The sequence below is a fragment of the Hippocampus zosterae genome, unplaced genomic scaffold (assembly GCF_025434085.1).
Source record: "Hippocampus zosterae strain Florida unplaced genomic scaffold, ASM2543408v3 HiC_scaffold_22, whole genome shotgun sequence".
NCBI classification, from domain to species: Eukaryota; Metazoa; Chordata; class Actinopteri; order Syngnathiformes; family Syngnathidae; genus Hippocampus; species Hippocampus zosterae.
Genome location: NW_026262818.1, coordinates 3,658,942 through 3,676,782, shown reverse-complemented (window position 1 = coordinate 3,676,782; position 17,841 = coordinate 3,658,942). Strand labels below are relative to the sequence as shown.

At 46.8% G+C, this 17,841-nt stretch overlaps 1 protein-coding gene and 1 long non-coding RNA gene across 2 annotated transcripts in view; one reads left to right on the top strand and one right to left on the bottom strand.

The window, feature by feature from the left end:
• The window catches only part of LOC127594596 (galactokinase-like), a 239,145-nt gene that overhangs the window by 160,853 nt on the left and 60,451 nt on the right, over positions 1-17,841 (top strand). The window lies entirely within an intron of this gene.
• On the bottom strand, positions 1,148-2,543 carry LOC127594614 (uncharacterized). The gene is made up of 3 exons (XR_007960849.1): positions 2,406-2,543; positions 2,129-2,242; positions 1,148-2,024 (listed from the first exon to the last, which is right to left on the bottom strand). It is a non-coding gene; the product is annotated as an uncharacterized LOC127594614 (long non-coding RNA).

Here is a 17,841-nt window from a genome sequence, read left to right as displayed (position 1 = left end):
TTATCTTCTCTTAAAATCATCACCTGGAAGCGAAGAAAATGTAGTCGCCCCACCAGCAGGGGTGAGCAGGACAGCCAAAAATTGTATTCAACAGTATGAAGTGAAAAAACAACTCAAATGTCGAGAAAGTGGGCAGTAACATGTCAATGCTTTCTTTTTTTTTTTTTATTAATAAGAGCGTGAATGTCAAGAACAATGACACTTTAACTGAAACAAAAACTAAATCAAATATTAATAAATTAAGGTAAACAACGGCAAATTCAGCCACAAGAAATGACCCAACACTAAAGTATTTTTGGTTTGTGAAAAACACTGACATGTTCTGTCTTTGATTGTGTTTTAGCTCCAGCTGGAGTGGAGTGCGTTTCCCTCCAGCAGGCGCACCTGTGCCGCGTTTTCCAATCAAGCCTTGCCATGTATTTAAGGACTGCCAAGCTGACCGGTCATTGTCAGATAATTGACCTTGCTCACTGTTGTGCTTCAAGTGTTATTTTCTAGACCTCTTGAAACTATTCATAGCCACTCCAGTTTGGTTCATAGATTCTTCATGGAAGTGATGGGTCCATGAGGCCTCATGAGGCGTGTCGACACACCGACACACTGTGTTGATACTGTGCTGATACTGTGTCACTGACCACTGCCACCTGCTGGACCTTCAAGATGCCTACAGCCAACCCACTTAACAGACTGAACTGACTGATAAATTTATTTGTATATTGAACATATAAACATACAATTCGGTAATAAATTGGCAAAAAGTGAAAGTAAGATATAAAAAAAGGAAAAGAAAATAGTCATCATCACAAATATGTGTTCAAAGGAGTAGAAAGAAGTAAAAAACCTACCCCGAGTCCTACCCCTTCTTATATATGAATTGATCATTTTTCAAAATAGGAAAGAAAGTCTACATATCAACAAATGCTTTTACCCTTATGTATGCTGTACTTATACATTTTTACAACTTTAGGTTTGTATATACAGTACATACTCATTAGAGCACATGTATATGTCGATTTTCTCATATTCATAATGGATGCTACATTTCATTAATATATTAAATCTCATCAATGTATTTCTGATATATTGCTATATTTCATGAGTGTATCGAATTTATCAGCTTAATTCTGATTTGTGTAGTTGTCTTGTACTACTCTCGAATTCATTTTTAATCTCAGCAAGAGAGTTACTCATTTTATTGGTCCGTTTCAGAATCATTCCACAGATTTACACCTATTACAGGTACACTCCTTTGTGTGATTTTGTTCGTGTTTTGGATTTTTTTGTATAGGTTAGTACCCCTTAAATGATGACAACATTCTCGAATTTAAAAAAGCTTCTGGATGTTTTGGCAAAGGAGGTTGTTGTGTACTTTGTACATTAATTGAAGTCAACCAGGTCATGAGATTTCATTGTTTAATTTGATAAACAGTGGATTTGTGGGTTCCGTTGGAGCCAGTGATTGTTCTGATTGCTTTGTATTGTAGTTTTAAAACAGAGTGCGTTTTACTGGCATTTCCCCATATTACCACACAATAGGTCAAATATGGAAGTAATAAAAGTATAATGTGTACAAGGATCTCTTATTCAGCACATCCTTAGTTTTTGGGAGGATCCCTATGGTTTGGGATATTTTTCTTTTATTATCTATTATGTAGCTGCCAGCATGGTTTTGCATCTACAACTGTTCCAAGACATTTTCATAAGGTCATTCATCGATTTGATGATGAAGTGTATACAATATCATTCACATCCATTTTGCAACATTCAATGTGTTCAAATAATGTGAAGATCATTTGAATGAGGATGCTTGTGGGCTTTGACGTCACAATTTTTGAGAAAAATAAGATGCTCCAATGTTTTAAACTTCAGCCTGTTGCGTCTTTTACAAGCAATTTCTCCTGCTGTGGAGAACACACGCTCACAAGAGACGGATGAGGCTGCCGTACAAAGGAACTCCTTTGCGAGGTGGGAGAGGTTTGGGAAAGAAGTGTGTTGGTCCTTCCAGTACAGCTGCTTCCTGGAACCTTGATTGTCAAACATGGAGTGGAGAGTCAACCAATAATAATTACTGATTGTCAATTAATCATCAACATAGCAACCGTGAAAAGATGAGTGAACGTTTGTATACCTGGTGAAATACCGGGTGTATCGCGAACTTCATTCTCATGCTTGGCCCGATAATGCCTCAGCATGGTGGAGGTGCTTCTGTTGGCGAATTGACTTGGCAAATTCGACATTTCACCTGTAATGAAATGTGAATAAGAAGTAACTAAGAGTTACCTTGAAATGTATTCGGATTAGAATGGTACAACACATGTCAATAATCTGAGAGGCACTCGGTGAGTGCCTCTCGCCGAGAGGTTCTCGGCGACAGAAGGCGATTTGAATAAATAAATAAATAATACCTTATTCTCCAGGACATCAAAATGGTCCCACACAGCGGATGATTTGCGTCTCTGCTCCATAATCGGCAAGGAAGGCAAGGCACGAACACGAAGTCTGCACTGACACGAACTTCGACAAGCGAGCGTGAGTGAGGTCTGGCTTGTTTCGGCAAGTGGCATTGTGTCGCCAGACGTACTTCCTTATAAACACTGTGCGGCGGGCTTTTGCTGCGTCAACGCCCTCTGCACTGAGTCGACGCCCCCTGGACTAAGTGGCGCAGTCTGGACTGTGCCAAGCAGCCGATGTGTCAATTAGCAGCCTGGACTGTGTCAACTAGCAGCCTGGACTGTGTCAACGCAGCCGATGTGTCAATTAGCAGCTTGGACTGTGTCAACGCAGCCGGTGTGTCAATTAGAAGCCTGGACTGTGTCAACGCAACCGATGCAGTTCACGTGTCAATCACGTGACGTAATGAAGCAGCACATGCATCGACACGTGGTTTGCTCTGTGAGCCCGGCGCATGTGTCAATGCATCGGTGTCGCTGGACCCATCACTACTTCATTGTAAATGTTCTCTTCTAAGGTACATCTCCAAGCGCTACAAAAAGATTCATCTCCATCATATCATAACCAACAACAATGAAATTAAAGTAAAGCCCATCAAGAAAAATTGCTGCAAAATGTAAACCTCTGCAAATCGCCCATTTATGATACTACATTAATATTTTAAATGGTCTATGCAAACAGTGAATTTCATCCTTTAGAGAGGCTCTCATTTCTCCATAGGATTCTGCCACAAAATACGCACTGATAACAATGTCTTCACCCCCAAAAAATAAAGAAGTTGTCAGTAACAATGGCACTGTAAAATGGTTTCACTTGTGAGGTGCCAAATGTTAATCCAGTCCATCATTGAACCCTCCATGTTTGTAGCAAGGAATCTTTTTTTTCTCCCCAAAACCAATTTATCACCTTAAATGCTAAAAAGATCAAGATTATTGGGCACCAATAATCATGCCTAATGATGCACATAAATTGAACTAGTAGCCATTACTTTCTGTTGGCGTAAAAAGCAGGATTACAGCATACGACAATCAACAATTTTCAACAACAACAAAAAAGCCGTGTTGAAATACAGCGTCTTTCTTCTTTCTAACTTACACACTCTCAAACTCAAATGAGTATGCCGCAATCTAATGGTCGATTATTATCATTTCAATATTATGCTATAATGAAAGGATGGCTAGTTAGATAGATAAATACAGTATATCAAAGCCATACCACCGAAGAGTCACCATTAAATATTGTCACATTGTTCTTTGTGCGATTGCGTGTTTAGGGATCCAGGGGGAGTATTGCCGCATCTGTAAGTGCTCATCCACTGCTTCATGGTGTTTTATTTCGGGATGGGCACACAGGCTGCTCCGGAATAGAACAGCATTCAGGTGGAATGAGCTGACATGCTGCCAGGCCAGTTTCTCTCTGCAGTTCTCCTCTGCTTCCCTCCATCCACCCGTCCTTCTCTCCGCAGACACGGCACTGAGCGCCGGTTGTCTGAGAGTGTCTGTTTTAGTCACTCACACTAGCTCCCAGAGTCACCATGACCTGGATCCAGCCCCTCCCGTGATTTATGCAATCCCTTCATCAGCGAGTGTTTTTGTTTGGGTGCACGAGGGTGAGAGAGAGAGAGCTCTAAATCTCCATTGCCCCCTTTATGTTAGCTGTATTACGCAATCGGCATGGTGGTTTTGTCGGCGTACTCTCTGACCCCATGTGTGTTGGGTGAGTCTGTGTGTGTGTGTGTGTGTGTGTGTGTGTGTGTGCGTGCGTGTGTGTAAGAGAAAGAGAGAGAAAACAGAATGTTATGTCTCCCTCTCTCTTTTTTTATCCATCTATCCACGCAGGGACGGCGCTATAAGGTGGCCACGGCCAACACTGATTGCTCTCCGCCCACCCAACTTCTTACCCAAAACACCCAAAATACAAGCAGAAACAAATCTTGGAGTCAAAAAGGACCATTTAGAACAGTGACGAATGAATAGATTGTTATTTCATTGTACTTCTTGGAGGGGATTTGAATGAATGAGTTGAATGCAAAATAGCGTCAGCCATACGTGACTGTTGATCACTTGAATTGGCTGTTAACTGTTAACACACACACACACAAATATGTGTGAAAAGGGAGAGTTGGCGACGCCCAGAAAAACACTCAAAAAACAAACGAAAAAGCGATGTGGTTATTTTAAATACATACACAGTAATTCTCTTTAATTTAGTGGTACAGTAGTTAGTTTGTCATGACCTTGTAAGTAAAGTCCCTCATATCTCAAAGCAACACTGTATAACTTGTAAAAAGAGTGAAACATCGTCACATTATTTAAACGTCATTTAGAGTGTCCTAAAAATTCACACTGGCGTAAAACCTAATTAACTCATACAATGCGCTGATCCCAGCGGAGTCTTCTTCCTCTTTTTTGGGCCTCATTGTTTCCTGATTCTGAGAAATTTGTTCATGTTAAAAGAGGAGCGAGGCACAGTTCCCTCATATATTCCAACTAGCCCTCAAGCCTTCATTCATCTTCCCCTCTTCTTTTCTCCATCTTGTGTTAATCATCTCACTCCTCCCATACTCAAATATTATCCTAACAGGAAAGAGGGGAAAAAAATCTATTCAACAAATCCTTTCATGCACCCTGTAACCTGATAATATGATAACCTGTCCACTGAAGTGACCGTTGTTCCTGAAAGGGCTGTATTGACGCTCCAAACTTTCTATGAGTTTTACTTTACTTGCACACAAAATAGTTCCAAACAAGTAACAATCACGTTAGTGGCATACATCGTACTCAACAGTCTACCTCAGGGGTCCCCAACCTTTTTTGCCCCATGGACCGGTTATGTCAGACAATATTTCCACGGCCCTGCATTGAAGGTGTGGCGGATAAATACTACAAAATAATATGGAAAGCGCTGCATGAACACTGTGTTGTGTTCGAGAAATAATAATAAACATGAGGAGCGTATAATCTGGCCGCAACACTCTGATCGCTACGCTAATGTTTAATGCCTTCAAAATACGATGCAACGCAAATTCAAAGTGCATGAAAATGGCAACTCGCCACAATGCTGAATCAGTGCGATCCCCGAGCTTGATTTTCTGCAACCAGGCGGTCCCATCTCGGGTTAATAGGAGACAATGTGTGCTTTATGTCGAGTCTACTTTGTAATTTTGTTTTAGTCGCCGTTGCTGCACAAAACCCCCGCCTCACACAGGTAGCATGTCGGAAATAGCAACAGTGCTATTGTGGCGATCTCAGAATATTCAGCCATAACTTGAATCCAGAACACCGGCAGAGTTGTTGTCTTGAACGTACTTTTAAGGCCGCCGTCATTTACGATCTCCAGCATCCACCCATCCTCATTTAGCAAGCTCTAGCGTTTTGTTTTAAGCGTAATCAGTCACGTGACAGAGAAGCGCAGTTTGACGTGCGTCAAGAGTGACACAGACGGATGTAACGGAGAATCGAGTAATTTTTCAAAATAAAATATCTTCCGCATTCCAAAATAAATATGGAATTAATGTAAGTTCTCATTGTGCGGCCTGGTACCAAATGTCCCGTGGACCGGTACTGGTCCGCGGACTGACGGTTGGGGACCACTGGTATCAGACCCCAAAGAGGCACCTGAGACGATCCAACACATAACTGCAGGGTGTAAGATGCTCGCAGGGAAAGCCTACATGGAACGACATACCAGGTGGCTGGCATAGTCTACCGAAACATCTGTGCGGAGGATGGACTGGAAACCCCAAGGTCAAATTGGGAAACACCTCCGAAGGTGGTGGAGGATGACAGAGCAAAGATCCTGTGGGACTACCAGATCCAGACTGACAAGATAGTAATGGCGAACCAACCAGATATCGTGATCAGAGATAAAGGGCAGAGGAAAGCCGTTGTAGTGGATGTTGCGGTCCCAAGTGATGGAAACTTCAGAAAGAAGGAACACGAGAAACTCGAGAAATACCAAGGGCTCAGAGAGGAGCTGGAGAGAGCCTGGAAGGTAAAGGTGACAGTCATGCCTGTGGTGGTCGGAGCACTCGGGGCAGTGATCCCCAAACTAGATGAGTGGTTGCAACAGATTCTGGGAACGACATCAGACATCTCAGTCCAGAAATGTGCAGTGCTGGGAACATATACTGTGCAGAACCCTCAAGCTTCCTGGCCTCTGGTAGAGGACCCGAGCTAAATGAGGGACGGACACCACTCGAAGGGTGAGACTAGGATCAAAAAAAATATATATATAGGTATATATACAGTATATATATCTTTGAGACGTACGCTCCACCACATCGAGACTACTTAAACAGCATGCCACGTTTAAAGGGGATGAATGGGAACGGAGGTCAACTATGACCACTCCCGCAGGAGCACAGGCCTGCCTCTGTCACTCAATTATGCACATTATATTTCAAGTCTCTTTTCAATTCCATTTGTATCTAAAATTATGACTTGATTCGCATATATTTAGTGAACCATAACAGCTTTGCTGTCTCCTCTCTATGGCTTTCCCCAGACAATAAATAACACCAACACACACAAAAACCCACAAGGATTTAAAGGATTAACACTTCAAATTCTCTGTCAGGGGACACGCTTCAGTGTGTATTTTAAGGGTTTTCTGTTGTCTGTGTGCCACTGATGCCAAAGGCATCAAACACGATTTTCACCTCAAGTGACTCCACTCCGAAGGACAAGTGAAAGGCAATCTGGAGAAGTGTAACCGAAAAAACAACAACATGAAGAGGGGTGCTGGGTTAGAGTAAAAGCAAGAAGTGAGCTCAGGGCCACGAAAGAAGGCCAGTGGTATCACAGGGATATCCGTGGCACGTCGTGTTGGGGCCATGAGAGGTCTGACGGGGAGCGGTGGGGTGTCTCCCCAAAGTGCATAACTGGAATCGGATTCTTACAGCAGGGCACGGTTCCGTAAAAATGTTCCTTCGTACATTGTGTGCACTTGATAGGACACAAAGATGCACGCACACATGTGGATTTCATGAAACCTTAATCAGCAATAGACTTCCACAAAAATATAATCCCCCCAAAAACTAATCACCATCTTCTAATTTCCCACCACGATACGAAGAAAATTTGATTGTCCTTTTGATTGTGCGAGCTGGTAAGAATTAAAATCGTGACTGTTGTCCTTGGATCCCCCTCGCCACCCAAAACTTGAACCCTTTTCATGCACCAATAAAGAGAACATGATAAGCTGTCTGCTGTAGTAACTGCTGTCCCTGAAAGGGTTAATGTTGGTGGACCATCATGGACGCTAAAGTGTTCGGGCTAATTGTACTCATCCGACTGGTGTGTAGTGCTTGTACAAACCTCATTTTTATTTTTCATCCTTTCATTCACCCATCAATGCCTGCATGACAAATAATTGAAATCTATTGTTTGATGGTGCAATACTGTACACTCACAGCTGCTCAACAACACAAATCAGCAAATTCGTAAAACACCCGCAGTCAATCTCTGGAATACATTGCCCCGTATGGACATTTAATGTGGACATGGACATGTATGACTGGAAATAGACACAAAAACAGGTCATCTGTATTAAATTGATACAGTTCAAGGACAAACTGAATGGTGATTGGATCCCACTAATGTAGACAGAAACGAAATACGGAACAAAAATATTGAGCGAAAAAGCACACCGACAAAGTATAAACAGAAATCGCTGGTCACAGGGAGCCAGGACAGAGAAGGCGTAAACAAAAAGTGCTTGCAAAAGGCACGGTGATAGTAAAGCCAAGAAGATAAACGAAATGACAACCATCCAATGACATGAAAACAAAACAAGACCACATAAAAGACAGAATAGTATGAATGATAATAAGACTTATGAATGAGAGACTCGAGAGCAATAAAAACGACCAAGACAAGATCGAGAGGTCTCGAAAACAACACTTGACCATGAGCAGCAAACAAATTCAAAAATCCGACAGACACTTGGCGATTAGGAAGTCCTTAAATACATGGCTAACTTGTTGAACATATTGGCAGCAGGTGTGCACGCTGGAGGGAAAGCCCTCCTCTGCCACCTGCTGGAGACACACAAGAACAGCAGCATGACAAAATCGATACAGATCACTTGGTTGGACCTGATGTGTTAATACGAAGCTGCACTGAAAATACATCCTTTGTTTTTGTTTTTTTTGATTGACTTAATTCGGACATGTACGTGTTTTTTTGCATGATTAAGCCAGTCAGGGACAGCGGTTACCACAGTGGACAGCTGACCATGTTATCAGGTTCCAGGGTGCATGAAAGGGTTAAACCCAAATAATCCACAGAACTCTGAATGACCTATGAATTGGTTATCATGCTCATCCATATTACATTTGACACTCCATGTTATTAGGTTATTGTATTACAGGTTATCATTATTGTTGCATGAATGGGTTAAGATGTGTTCAGTATCAAACTGAAAATGACTTGAAATATTTTAGGAAAAGAAATGAATGAATGAATGAATGAATGAGTTGAAAATGTCATCAGTTGACCGGATTGTAATCATCGCAAATGCCTTCCTCTTTTTCAGTGTACCAATATGTTTTTACATCAGCACATGAACCGAGCCCAATTCCAGACGACCGGAGACTAAAATATCTTCGCACTATAGAAGGAAGTGAAGGCTGTAATGGACCTTGTTGACTCTGCAAAACCCCTACTTGATTTATTGTCTTTCTGCGGATATTCATTGAGAGCGATAGAGCATATTAAACCAAAACAGTCTCACACACACACACACACACACACACACACACACACACACACACACACACACACACACACATGCGTGCATGCACAAAGCACACATGTAGTTGCTCCTGATGACTCACTCAATCCCCTCTCCTATATTTGGATTTATCTCTGGGCGAAGACAAACTGAAAAGAAGCATGCAAAGAAAGTGTGCGCGTGCACCAACGCTTGCCTGTGTGCGCTTGAAAGGGCGGAGTGCTTCTAAGTGGATAGCTGACTTCCCGGTTTAGGTAAGAACATTGTGACAATGGCATGCTCATAATATAAGGGCCTCATACAGGCCTGCCGTCTGGCTTGAGTCATTAAAAGAAAAAAAAGATTGGCATAACTCCTCTACAAAGGGATTAGATTTACGCATAAACCTACTCATGCCTATTGTACAGTTGGTTTATTTGTCAGGTTATTTTCAAAACTGCTTTATTCCGGTTCATTTCAATTTTACAAAACTGAAAGGAAACATTTTTTGTCCGGTTTTGCATGGGTGGTGTTTGGAGGACCCCAAAAAGCAGGGAACTAAATACAAGCAAAGTGATGAGACAACAATAAATACCTGGACAAGACACAAAGGTTTGAGGGAGCTGATTGGTTAAACACGCGGATTACGAGAACAAGTGCAGTCAAAATGGGCACATGAGGGCACAAAACCAAGTGTAACCTAAAAAAAAAAAAAAAAAAGAACAACTTTTATCTAAATGCACAATCACCAACAAGACAAGAGCCACGGGTTGTTTTAACCCTTTCATGCACCCTGTAACCTGATAGCATGATAGGCTGTCCACTGTAGTAACCGCTGTCCCCGAAAGCAACCAAGTGCAGGCCACCATGAACATGGATGCAGGATTGTGTTTTTGTGTTTCAGTAACTTAATTTAGTTGCAAGAAAACAACTGACAACAACATTGAGAAAACACCCAAAGTCACCAATTGGAATTTTGGAGACAAAATAATAGAGTTGCATTTTCGCCACCACGATCTTTCGAAGAGAGCTCACCCAAAATGGGGACTTTGCCGTATCTGAATGTATGTGTTCACACAGCCGATATGGATTGCGCTGTTGTCATAATTACATCGCTGGTTTCAACACAGTGTGACATTTCACACTCTGGTCACAGTTCAAATAAAAATGTTGTCTTTAACCCTTTCGGGCACAGTGGTAACCAGCTTACCATGTTATCGGGTTACAGGGTGTGTGAAAAGGTTAAAAGCGATGTACGCATACTGATTTTGAACATTGGACCAGATATTTTGAAATGTGAGGGATCACACATCCATCCATCCATCCAAAATCAACTGTCAGTGTGATAGAGAACATACATATCATGATTGCTCATAATTGCTATTTTTCAACAAGATAAATTATTCATCAGAATAGGAGAAGCAAAATAGCAAGATTGCAATGTGTGGTGAGTTACCCTTAATTTACCATGCCCATTGACTCGAATATCTAAAACGAAGAGGTGATACTTCAGTGGTGATGCAACAATAATGAGTCACCATTTCATGTGGGAGGATAAGTGTCAACACCCAACAGCAGGTTCCTCTGGGTAAACAAAATGTGCCGAATCACGCCTTTACATTGTTGCCAATCTCATCTTTTTTTTTTCTCGCCCCTCCGCTCACATCTGTCACCCCTTCACAACCACGCCACCACCTCCACCCTGCTCTTCATCACCCAGCGTCACTTGTTACCATGGGAAAAACAATGCTGACATCACGCTCAATATGCAATTCAATCAACGCTGCTTTTTTTAGCCACCACCCAGAGATAAGGGGTCATTCAAGCATGCACATTTGCCAGGGGGGAGTATGCCTCTGTGTTTGAGAGAGAGAGAGAGAAAGAGAGAGAGAGAGAGAGAAACTGCAGTGGTGTGCACACATGCAGGAGAGGCTGTCTGCATATTTATGTCTGACCTGATATTTATGTCAGGGAATAAATATCAGGGAATAAATATATAAATGGGAAACCCCTCCAAAGGTGGGGTTTCCCATTTTGACCTTGGAGTTTCCAGTCCATACTCAGCACAGATGTTTCGATAGACTATGCCAGCCACCTGGTTATGGCGTTCCATGTAGGCCTTCCCTGCCAGCATCTTACACCCTGAAGACACATAGTTGGATCGTCTCTGATGCATAGTTGGATGTCTCTGATGCCCCTTTGCACAACCTACACCTTGGGTCTCGTCTGGTGTGGTATATCTGGGCCTCTATGGCTCTGGTGCTCAGGGCCTGCTCCTGAGCAGCCAGGATGAGTGCCTCTGTGCTGTCCTTCAGGCCGGCCCTCTCTAGCCACTTGTAGGGGCTTGTTCTCCCATGATGGTCCCTCTTCCAGCGCCTCATCTTCTGTTCCCCATTGTCTGAGACATTCTCTGAGTACATCATCCGTTGGAGCCTTCTCCTTGATCTATTCATGGAGCTTGGATGTTTCGTCTTGGACAGTGGCTCTCACACTCATTCGTCCCCGGCCTCCTTTTTCCAGGTTGCATACAGTCTCAGAGTGCTGGATTTGGGATGGAACCCTCCATGCATGGTTAGGAGCTTTCGGGCCTTAACATCCGTGGTCGGAATCTCTTCCTTTGGCCACCTTTTTATTCCTGCAGGATATCTGATCACTGGCAGGGCATAGCTGTTTATTGCCCGGGTCTTATTCTTGCCATTGAGCTGGCTTCTTAGGACTTGCCTCACCCGCTGGAGGTATTTGGCCGTAGCCGCTTTCCTTGTTGCCAGTTCGAGGTTGCCATTGGCTTGTGGTATACCGAGGTACTTGGTGAGACCCCTTCAGTGTGACTACCTTGCCTCTCTTCATCACCATCCGACTACATTTCTCAAGCCCGAATGACATCCTGATGTCGCTGCTGTAGACTCAGGTTGTGTGGATCAGGGAGTCTATGTCCTTTTCACTCTTAGCATACAGCTTTATGTCATCCATGCAGAGGAGGTTAGTGATCATAGCTCCATTTCTGAGGCGTAGATGGGGGGTGGGGGGGGGGGGGGAATGTGATAACATGGCTGTGTTGGAATGTAAGATTTCAAAGAAGAAGAATTCAAGACATGTGGAAATAAAGCCAACAAAAGGGTGGATCAAAGGTGGGGTCAGAGTGTCAGATTGGTTGTTAGCGGACAGTAGGAGTCAGCTTTAATCCTTATTTGTAACTTGGAAGCACAATCTCTGCATGGGGAAATTAACGCTCACGTGTACGTTTTCCTTACAAACAAACCTTTCCTTACAAACAAACCTTGATTAAAATGGGACTGAGTTTGTATTTATTTGGGGCCTTCGAGCATTTGTAAGCAGAACTGCTGATTCAGTAAAAAGGCGTTGCATGTGCATTTCCGGTTGGTCTTTGGAACTCAGTGGTTACGTCAGAATTCAATGTCTGACAAAGGATGTGTAACCCGGATTATGGCATGAGGCAATGGGGAGTGGACATAACCAAAATCTATATTGACTAAAAGAGTAGCGTCGTTAAAAATTGCCTAATTAAACAGATCTGATTATTGCCGTGGCCCGAGCGAATCAGGGCACAAAATACTAGTGGGGTGTCAGCGAATGAGGGGTGCAGTTTTTCACCTTCGTGACGTCACGAACGTGCGGCGCAACCTATCTCGGGCTGAAAGAAAAAAAAAGGAAACTCACACCGGTGTTGAGAAAGGTGATCACTAATTATTTTGCTTGAGGGAAAGGTCAACTAAGAGTTTGAGACTAAATTGGATTTATTTACTTTCTTCTTTTTTCACTGTGGTTGTCATGATAATAATTTTGTTGTCCTGTGTTTATGTTTGATATAAAAGTTGATTGTTTTTACAACTGTTGTCTTGTTTCTTTGCCCATGCCACCCCCTCAATGATGACATCATTGGCTCCAGTGAATCGAACCTAGTGTCCCCTTACTGGTCCAAGTAGAAACCCGTTGTCTGCCCATAGTGTTTTACCATCTCCAGCATGAATAAAACAGACGTAGCCCTTGTTACAGATGGATAAAGAAATGGATGGGGCAAACTGTTATGAGGCAAAACCAAGCAAGAGGCAGAGGAGGCTGCGTGCCTGGTGAGATAGAGTAAGAGCAACACTTGTCGACTACGTTCTCACTGATAAAAGGGTAAATGCGAAATGATGGGAGACCAATGCGTTTTTGAGCAGTCAGACTGACGACAGAAGCAGTCTGTTATAAGACAATAGCCTTTGTACTACGACACTGTGTTCTTTCCTCCACTTGCATTACAAATACAGTGGTATCTCTACTTATGAAATTAATTGGTTCTAGAAGAATTTTCTTAACTTTAAAAGTTGAAAGTCAAGACGTGCTTTCCATTCAAATGCCCTAATTCTTTCCAAACCCCTCAAAATTCAGAATTGTTTCCTAAAGAATTAAAATGCATCAAAATATGTAACAAATACATGTTACTGTCACGTTGAGCCCGAGGCGATAAGAAATCGCCTCGTGCACAACAGAAAAAATGAGGTGGATCCCCAGAAAAAGCAGACAACGAAAGGAATCTTGTAAGAAATAAAGGGTTTTAATAAAGAACAAAAGGAGCCCGAACAGGGAAAACGATAACAGAAAACGCTGGTCAAATAACGACCAGGAAAAAATAAGGAAGACAACAGAAAACGCTCGCGAAACGATAAAGGGCGAGGAACTACCGAGATAGGAGAACCGACGATAACAATTTGGTCACAATATGAAATCCGCGAAGGAAGAGGCCGTAAGGCAATAGGGCAGCGAGAAATTGTCAAGCGACGAGATTAGCGATAGAGAGCAATGGCACGGTAAGGAATTCTCCGGCAGTGGGAGAACTGCCGGAGTCTCATTAATATAGGAGGGCAATCAGTCCGAGATAGAGAACAGGTGCACCGAACAGGCGGAGGGAAAAATCCGCCACCTGTCGGCGAGCACGCGACGTGACAGTACCCCCCCCTCAATGGACGCCTCCCGGCGGACTACCCGGTTTGGACGGATGAGCAGTGTGGAAGTCGCGCAGAAGGGACGGGTCAAGGATCCAGGAGCGAGGCACCCATTGCCGCTCCTCCGGCCCGTAGCCCTCCCAATCGACCAGGTACTGGAAGCCCTTGCCCCTGCGCCGAGAGTCCAGGATGGCACGAACCGTGTACACTGGGTCCCCGTCGACCACCCGCGGGGGCGGCGGCGGAGCGGGAGGGGGCGCCAAGGCGCTGGAAGACACAGGCTTGAGCAGGGAGACGTGGAACACGGGGTGGACCTTCATGGAGGCCGGCAGCCGGAGCCTGACCGCGACGGGGCTGATGACGGCCTCGACCTCGAACGGGCCAGTGAATCGGGGCCCCAGTTTGGCAGACGAGCCGGCCAGGCGAAGATCCCTCGTTGCCAGCCACACCTTCTCTCCCACCGCGTATGAGGGCGCCGGGCGCCGACGACGATCAGCGATCTGCCGGTTCCGGGACGCAGTGCGGGACAACGCAGCCCGGGCCTCCCTCCACACGCGATGGGCCCGCTTAAGGTGGTGCTGCACGGAAGGGACCTCCACCTGCCCCTCCTGGGACGGGAACAGCGGTGGCTGGTATCCGTAGGCCGACATGAACGGCGATCTGCCTGTAGCGGAGGAGACGAGAGTGTTGTGGGCATATTCCACCCAGGGCAGGTGGTCGGCCCAGGATGCCGGACGGTGGAGACAAACACAGCGGAGGAACGCCCCCAGATCCTGGTTGGCGCGCTCAGCCTGTCCATTGGACTGGGGGTGGTATCCCGAGGTCAGGCTGGCCGTAGCTCCGAGGGACCGGCAGAACCGCTTCCAGACGTGGGACACAAACTGGGGCCCCCGATCCGACACGATGTCCGCCGGAATGCCGTGGAGACGGAAGACGTGCTTGATGAGGAGGTTGGCGGTCTCCAGCGCCGACAGCAACCTGGACAAGGGCACAAAGTGAGCGGCCTTGGAGAAGCGGTCCACGATCGTGAGCACGACCGTCCGGCCCCGGGAAGGCGGTAGGCCCGTGACGAAGTCCACAGCGATGTGAGACCACGGGCGAGGAGGAATGGGCAGCGGCTGGAGCAGTCCCGCCGGAGGTTGATGTGACGACTTGCCGCAGGCGCAGGAGGTGCAGGCCTTGACGAACTCCGTCGCGTCGCGGCGGAGCTCCGGCCACCAGAAACGCTGGGCGACGAGCTGCACAGTCCGGTTCACCCCGGGATGACACGCCACCTTGGATGCGTGTCCCCACTGCAGGACCTCCGAACGAAGGGCAGGAGGCACGAACAGCCTCCCTGCTGGGCACCCCGCCGGCACCTGCACCCCCACCAGGGCGGACAGGATCCGCTGCTCAATCTCCCACTGGACGGCCCCCACTATGCACTGGGTCGGGAGGATGGTCTCCGGGGAACGGTCCCTCCCCGCAGGTTCGTGGAGCCGGGAAAGGGCGTCAGGCTTAGTGTTCTTAGATCCGGGGGAGTAGGTGAGGACGAAGTCGAACCTGGTGAGGAAGAGGGCCCAGCGGGCCTGACGGGCGTTTAGTCTCTTCGCGGAGCGGAGATAGGCGAGGTTCTTATGGTCCGTGTACACGGTAAAAGGTTCCTTAGCCCCCTCGAGCCAGTGCCGCCACTCCTGTAAGGCGGTGACCACAGACAACAGTTCCCGGTTGCCCACGTCGTAGTTCGACTCGGCGGCACTGAGTCGACGGGAGAAGAAGGCGCATGGGTGCAGCTTCTGGTCGACTGGGGAGCGTTGGGACAGCACCGCACCCACCCCTGAATCCGAGGCGTCCACCTCTACGACGAAAGGGCGGTCAGGGTCAGGATGTTGCAGTACCGGGGGACTAGTAAACGCCGCCTTAAGATGAGCAAACGCCGCATCCGCGGCAGGGTCCCACTTAAAAGGGATCTTGGTCGAAGTAAGGCGGGTTAGGGGAAGCGCCATCTGGCTGTAGCCACGGATGAAACGCCTATAGAAGTTGGCGAACCCCAAGAAGCGCTGCAGTTCCTTACGGTTGGACGGGACCGGCCAGTCAGTGACCGCACGCGTCTTAATGGGGTCCGCCCGTAGCTTGCCCTGTTCTATAATGAAGCCCAGGAAGGAGATGACGGGAACATGGAACTCACACTTTTCTGCCTTGACGAAGAGCCGGTTCTCGAGCAAACGTTGTAGCACCAGCCGAACATGTTGCCGGTGCTCATGCAGTGAACGAGAAAAAATTAAAATGTCGTCAAGATAAACGAAACAGAAGATGTTAATCATGTCCCGGAGCACGTCATTAATGAGGTTCTGGAAGACGGCAGGTGCGTTTGTGAGACCAAAAGGCATGACCAGATATTCGAAATGGCCCAGGGGGGTCTTAAACGCGGTTTTCCATTCGTCGCCCTCTCGGATGCGAACCAAGTGGTAAGCGCTGCGTAAGTCTAATTTTGAGAAAATTGTGGCTGATTGTAATGGGGCGAAGGCGGAGTCCAACAAGGGTAGCGGGTATCTATTTTTAATTGTGATTTCATTTAATCCACGATAGTCTACGCAGGGTCGTAGGGACTTATCCTTCTTCCCCACGAAGAAAAAACCCGCCCCTAACGGTGAGCGTGATGGTCTGATGAGGCCTGCAGCGAGCGAGCTGTTAATATATTCCGTTAACGCCTCACGCTCGGGATGGGATATCTGATACAGCCGCGAGGTCGGCAACGGGGCGCCCGCCTGCAGGTCTATCGCGCAATCGTAGGGGCGGTGTGGGGGCAGGGAGCGCGCGCGATCCTCGCTAAAGACCTCCCTAAGATCCCGATAGCACTCCGGCACTCCGTCAAGGCAGATCTCCTCGGGGGGCGTGACGCGTTCGTGCCTCCCGACGGCTGACTGTAGGCAGTGCTGGTAGCAATAAGGGCTCCAACTATCGATAGCGGGGCGCGCCCATGAGATCACCGGGTTATGCGTCTGAAGCCAGGGTAATCCGAGGATGATCGGGGCGTTCCGGGACCGCATAACATAAAAACGGCGATGCTCAATATGATTACCGGATAACAAAAGCCTTAGCGGCTCCGTTCGATGCGTTACCACCGCCAGGAGACGCCCATCCAGATCACGCACCCGCTTTGCAACAACCAGCTCCTCTAAGAAGCACCCCAGTTCGGACGCGAGATTAGTGTCCATCAAACAGTCATCTGCTCCTGAATCTACCAGGGCTCGAACCCGTCTTGACCGGGACCCGGCGAGTACCTCCGCCTCGAGCTCGAGTCTATTGGGGTGTCCTGGTCGCTTGTCGACTCGCCTAGACTCGGGGGGTGACGCGCGAGGTCGCGACTCACAGTAATCGGGAGGAGCGTGGAAAGACGATCCCGGATAGCTGGTTGCGGCGCGGGAGGGTGGTCGGGCGCCGTCTGTTGTAGCATGGTCCCGGCGACGGCGCCTTCCTTCCTCCGCACCACCGTCCTTGCCGCCCAACTGCATCGGCTCCTCCGTGGATGCTGTCTCCCGGCCCCGGGAGTGCTCGCCGTACCCCCGATATTCCTCGCGGTACGGGAAACGTCGAGACGGATACCGATCACCTCCTCGCTCCCGGCCTCGTTCCCTCAGGCGATTGTCCATCAGGAGGGAGAGGTCGATCAGCTCCTCCAAGTCGGTGCTGTGGTCGCGAGTAGCCAGCTCGTCCTTGAGTTGCGTGTTGAGGCCCCGGCGAAACAGTC